Here is a 6,000-nt window from a genome sequence, read left to right on the forward strand (position 1 = left end):
CATTTCAGTTAGAGTAGCCTTCATTTCTGACTGCTTCTTTTTTATGCCATTGGTGATCTCACTGGTTTCCTTAATAGTCTTACTAAGATCATTAGGCATCCTTATAAACCTTGTTTTGAACTCTGTATCTAGTAGCTTGCTTGGCTCCATTTCATTTAGTTCTTATTCTGGAGATTTCTTCCCCTCTTTCATTTGTGAAATGTTTCTTTGCCTCCACATTTTGGCTGCTTTGAGGTGTTTGTTTTTATGTATTAGGTAGAGCTGCTATGTCTCTTGGAATTGATAGAGGGGCTTTGTGTAGTAAGCATTTTGTAGGGCCCAGTAGATCAGTCTCCCCAGTCACCTGAGCTGGGCGTTCCAGGTGCTCCCCTGTGAGGGCTGTGTGCACTGTTCTGTTGTAGTTAAACATTTGTTGCAATTGGCATCACTGGGAGAAATTGACCCCCAGGCCAATCAGCTGGGTGGACCAGCTGCAACTATAGCCAAAGAGCTGCTATGCTGGAGACACCCCTATGGAGCAGGATTTACTTTAGTGGAGCTTTGTTGTTCTCTGAGTTTGCCCCTTGAGTGTGTCACTCATGGATGTGGTAGGGTTGTAATCCAGCATGGTCAAAGCTAACCATGAGGTGCACTGTCTCTGGGGCCTCCCAGGAGGCTCAAAGTCAGACTCTGCCTGTGCCTTACCCACAGCCACCCAGCATGAGCTACACAGCAATTTGTAGATGGCTGCTACTTGTGCTAGATTTGGCATTGTCCAGAAGAGGCCAAGCTATGAACCAATGCAGGCCGACACTAGTGCCAGGCCTGAGACCACTTGTTGAGAGGTATAGGGCATGCTGAGGCCAGCTGCTGCTTGTCTGAGAGATTTTAGGAAAGTTCCAAGCATGAAGTTAGAGAGGTTACTTGCATAGAAAATTCACTGGAAATGCCTTGGATGAACGTGCAAGTAAGGAGGGGCTGGGTGTCTGGGAGTCACTAGGGCAGGTCAAAAGGTGTGAGTCAGGTTGATGGAGATTCAGAAAAGACACCTGCCTGCCGGCTGTGTTCTGGGAGAGCTCATTAAAGGAGCAATGGCTTCTGCCAGCTCTTGTCTGTGAGAAAGCTGCCCCTCCAGCTCTTTCCCTGATTCTAGGCAAGTTAGTTCCTCCCTGAACATCCCAGGTTCCTTTCAAGCTGCTGTCCCAGTGCTGAGCTCAGAGGGAGTGAATCTGAGTAAGTCCATCCATGAGCCCTTTAAAAGACACTGCCTGGAACTCCAGCAGCCTCTGAGCCACTCAGCTACAATCTCCACTGGTTTTTACAGCCTGAAGTTTTGGGGAATTCACTTCCTGGCACTGGAACTCTGGGCTGGGGGCCTGATGTGAGTCTGGGGTCCCTCACTCCTAGAGGAAACCTGCACTGCTGGGATATCCCTCCTGGTATTGACCACTGCACCTGGGTGTGGGACCACTACCGGTCTCCACAATTCTGCCCAAATTCTGCCCCACATCTCCACCCCGCCTACGCATCTTGATGTGCTTCTTCAATTCCCTAGATGTAGGACTTCTGTTCAGCTAGATTAAAAGAGGTTCTGAATGATGGTTGTTCTGTATTATACTTGCAATTTTGATGTGGTTGTGGGAGGTGGCGGGTACCACTGTTACCTATGCCACTGTCTTGTTATCTCTCCCTTTTGTTTATTTTTTCTTTTGTTTCCCTTGCCTAAGGAGATATATCAGAAAAAATATTGTTACAAAAAATGTCCAAGATTTTATTTGCTGTTTTCTTCTAGGATTTTTATGGTATCAAGTCTTAAGGCAATAATCCATTTTGAGTTTATTCTTGTGTGCAGTGTAAGAAGGTGACCTAGTTTCATTTTTTTGTATGTATCTGTTCAATTTTTTCAACACCATTTATTGAATAGACTATCTTTAGCCAATTGTATGTTTTTGCCTCCTTTGTCCAATATTAATTGACTATAAAGGTGTGGGTTTATTTATGAGTTCTCTATTTTGTTCCATTGATCTATGCGCCAACACCATGCTGTTTTGATTACTATGGCCTTGTAATATAGTTTGATATCAGGTAGCTTGATTCCTCCAACTTTGTTCTTCTTTCTCAAGATCACAGTTGCTATTTCGGGTCTTTTGTGGTTCCATATAAATTTTTGGAATATTTCTTCTAGTTCTGTGAAATACACCTTACGTATCTTTTTTAAAAAATAATATATCCCCACTGATTTCAGAGAGAGGAAGGGAGAGAGAGATAGAAACATTAATGATGAGAGAGTCATTGATTGGCTGCCTCTTGCACACTCCCCAGTGGGGACTGAGCCTGCAACCAGGGCATGTGCCTTGACCGTGAATCAAATCATGATCTCTTGGATCCTATGTTGACCCTCAACCACTGATCTATGCCTGGCAGGGCCACCATTGGTATCTTGATAGAAATTATGTTGAATCTGTAGATTGCTTTGGGCAGTATGGACATTTTAATGTTAATTCTTCCTATCCATGAACATGGTATATGGTATCATTTATTTTTATATTCTTCAATTTCTTTCTTCAGTGTCTTATAATTTTCAGACTACAGATCTTTTACATCCTTGATTAAATTTATTCCTAAGTATTTTATTTTTTTTGAAGCAATTGTGAATAAGATTTTTTTCCTTTTTTTATTTTCCCTTTCTGATAGTTCATTATAGGTGTATAAAAATGCAACTGATGAGAGGAAGATGGCAGTACTCTGGGAAGAAGCAAAGTGCCCTTGCTTCCAGCCACAGACTCAATTTATTCCTAAAATACTGCATAACCAGCTTGTAAAAACCAGAGAAATATAACTGAGTGGACATATTTCAAATAGGGAGCAATGAAGAAATATCATAGAGTCTGATAAGAGAGGGGAGAGGTAGAAATGGGGAGTCCCCTCTGAAACCTGTGCTGGGCTCTGAGTTCCAAAGCTTAGAGGCAGCAAAGCTCCTTCCCCTTGGGAGTGTGGACTGGCATCTAAAAGCTGCCATCTCAAACCATAAGTGGAAGAGAAGGGAAGGAGTTCCCCATGCGGAGGGCACAGGGACCCAGCAGAACAGTGTGCCTGCAAGGAGGGGACTGTGACTTCCTAGAGAAACAAAGCTTCTAATCATGGCCATGACAGGTGTCTTACACACAGGGTGTGTCTTACACACAGGGTGCTGACTATAGGAAAGGCAGTCCTACAGTGTGTGTCCCCCAAATAGAAAGGGGCCAGAGGTCTGCACTGAGCAGCCACATAAAAGGACCCTCTGCCTTCCTGTAAGGCATTGTGTAAAACCCCAGAAAGCATTTAATCTGTGTGGCACAGGAAAGAGTAACCCTGAAGGGTGCCTGGGTAGAGCACAGGGAGCCACTACCGCTTTACAGAAATCAGCAGTGCAGGGGAGCTGCCTGGGGCTTTGTGTCCCCTCCTGCTTGGTGACTTGGCATGGGGATAAAAGGATCTTGCAGGGTGAATACTCTACTTGTGCACTGCTTTGGGCATTTTTCAGTTTATGATTGTTGAAGTGACTTCCACATTCCAGGCTTGCATTCGACAGAGGGACCAGCAAAAGCTGGAATTCATGTCTCCATTGTGGAGAGTTTGCAATTTGTGTGCCCCGTTCAACCAGCCAACCATATCTGAAAAACAAAGGGAGAAGCATGTCTACTTCTCCTGCAGGCTAGGAGCACAACCCCCAACAGGAAAGGGGCTGGTTCAGCTCACTGAAGCCCCAGATACCCCCCCTCAAGGCACAGCCTGAGGAGGAAAGGAGAACAACTCACAGGACAACAATACAAGAATAAGACTGCCAGGGATTATTGTTTGAGAACTGGAGGAAAAACTTAAAAACCCCTGCTGGTGGCTGGGTAGGCAAAGTGCTACCTGGAATGTTTTTTTAATAAAACCCACTGAGCCCAGACTGCTGAAACTGCCCATACAGAAAAGGCAACAGACAGTAGTCAATCTGAAACTGCAGCAGGCCATTGTATGAGGAACTAGAATTGGAGGATAAGGTAGAGACTGAGGAGCTGGCTTTGAAGCAGAGACTAACTTCCTCACAGTGAGTGCCTGACAGCAAAACCTCTAAGTAAGGAGAGGAATATCCTGAGCTACACTAGCCATTCTGCACCCTAAAGACTTCAGAAGACTCTGGAGTAAGACCAGGCAACCACAAGGAAGAGGCAAAATAACTGACAAAAAGAGGTGATCAGCAGAGAGCCTCAGATCAGCCAACTGCCTAAGCACCCCAGAGCCAAACCTAGACAACTCCTCACATTGGCTGATACACAAGTACTTCCCAGGAGAACTGAAATCAGCATACAAAGCAGTGAGCCACAGACAACATAAACTGCCAAGATGAAACATCTGATTGACTTTTTTTCTTAGACAAAAAAGAGAAAAGAAAAAAAAGTTGTCCTTTTAAATTTTTTAATTTTTTTAAATTTTTAAATTAATTTTTTAAAATTTGTTTTGCTTTGGTTGTTTTTTGTTTTGTTTCATCTTTTATTCTACTATCAAGATTTTCTTGATATTCTCTGCTAAATTGCTGGGATATTATCATTAAAACCAATAAGTTTACTGCTTTTCTCTATGGTTTTCCCCATATCTCTTATTGGACTCCCTCCCTACCTTTGCTTTATCTCTCTCTCTCTCCTCTTGATTCATTGGCATAACTTTTTTCCCTTTTTTTTTCTTTATCGCCCTACTATCTTTCTGTCTTTTTGTTTTATTATTAGTTTCTGTTTGTTGCTTTATTGTACTTTTATTTTTTTATTTTCAAATATTATCCTATTTCTACAATCTACCCCTAATTCTTTGCTCACCCTTCTTTCAGAATATTTTCTCCACCCTTTTAATCTCCCAGTTGCTTCTCTATTTTTTACATTTTATTTTCTTTTATTATTATTTTTTAATTTTTGTTACTATTAGCAATAATATAATTTTCTCTCTCTAGCTTTATTTTTCTTTCTCTCTCTTCTTTTTCCTTTTTTTTTTTTTTTTTTTTTTTTTTAGCATTTGTGTTCTCCCTTCAGCCTCCCACTTTTATTTTACTTGGGTTGTTTTCACTGTGATTGTCAAGATATTTTGTAAGACACCCCTTGTATCCTGGCAGCTTATTTGTGTATTGTCCAGCCTTACTAGCACCTGTACAAAAGCTCACACAGTGTGATTGGGGCTGAGACAGAGAAAGTGTTACCCAAACTAAGAGGAGAGTCCTCCCAAGGACAGCTCAACAACAAACTAGACACAATCAGAACAGAAGAGCCCAAAGAAGCCACAAAAGGGAAACCCACAAAAGGGACACACTTAGAGCAAAGAGCTCAGAAGTATAAAGAAAACACACCTCTGGGCTCCACTGGATTCACACTACAAAATCCCACTCCACAAGACTGGGAGACAGAAAATATATCTACTATATAGATACAAACACTAAGAGCCACCAAAATGGGGAAACAGAGAAACAACACCTAAACTAAAGAAAAGGAAAAATTGCTAGAAAAAGATCTTGATGAGATGGAGTTAAGCAAGTTATCAGAAATAGAGTTCAGAGCAATAGTTATAAAGATACTCAAGGAAATTAATGAGAACAAAAAGACACTTTTTGGAAAGGTCAAGTAGCTTAGTGAAAACATGAAACAAAAAAGATAAATATAATAAATAAGAATTAGGCAGAAATGAAGAATACTATATTTGATATCAAGAATATGTTGGAAGGAATTAAAAGCAGGCTCAATGCAGCAGAAAATAGAATAAGTGACTTAGAAGATAATGCAGAAAAAGAACAATCAGAGGAGCAAAACGAAAAAAACACTTAAAAAGCATGAGGACAGTCTAAGGAAAGAAAAAACACTTAAAAAGCATGAGGACAGTCTAAGGAAGTTTTGCGACAACATGAAGTGAAACAATAGTCACATATAGAAGTGCCAGAAGGGGAGGAAAGAGCAAGGGATAGAGAACTTGGTGGAGGAAATAATGACAGAAAACTTCCCTAGGCTGGCGAAGGAG

This window comes from Miniopterus schreibersii (genome assembly GCF_964146895.1).
Source record: "Miniopterus schreibersii genome assembly, chromosome: 2".
In the NCBI taxonomy this organism is placed as follows: Eukaryota; Metazoa; Chordata; class Mammalia; order Chiroptera; family Miniopteridae; genus Miniopterus; species Miniopterus schreibersii.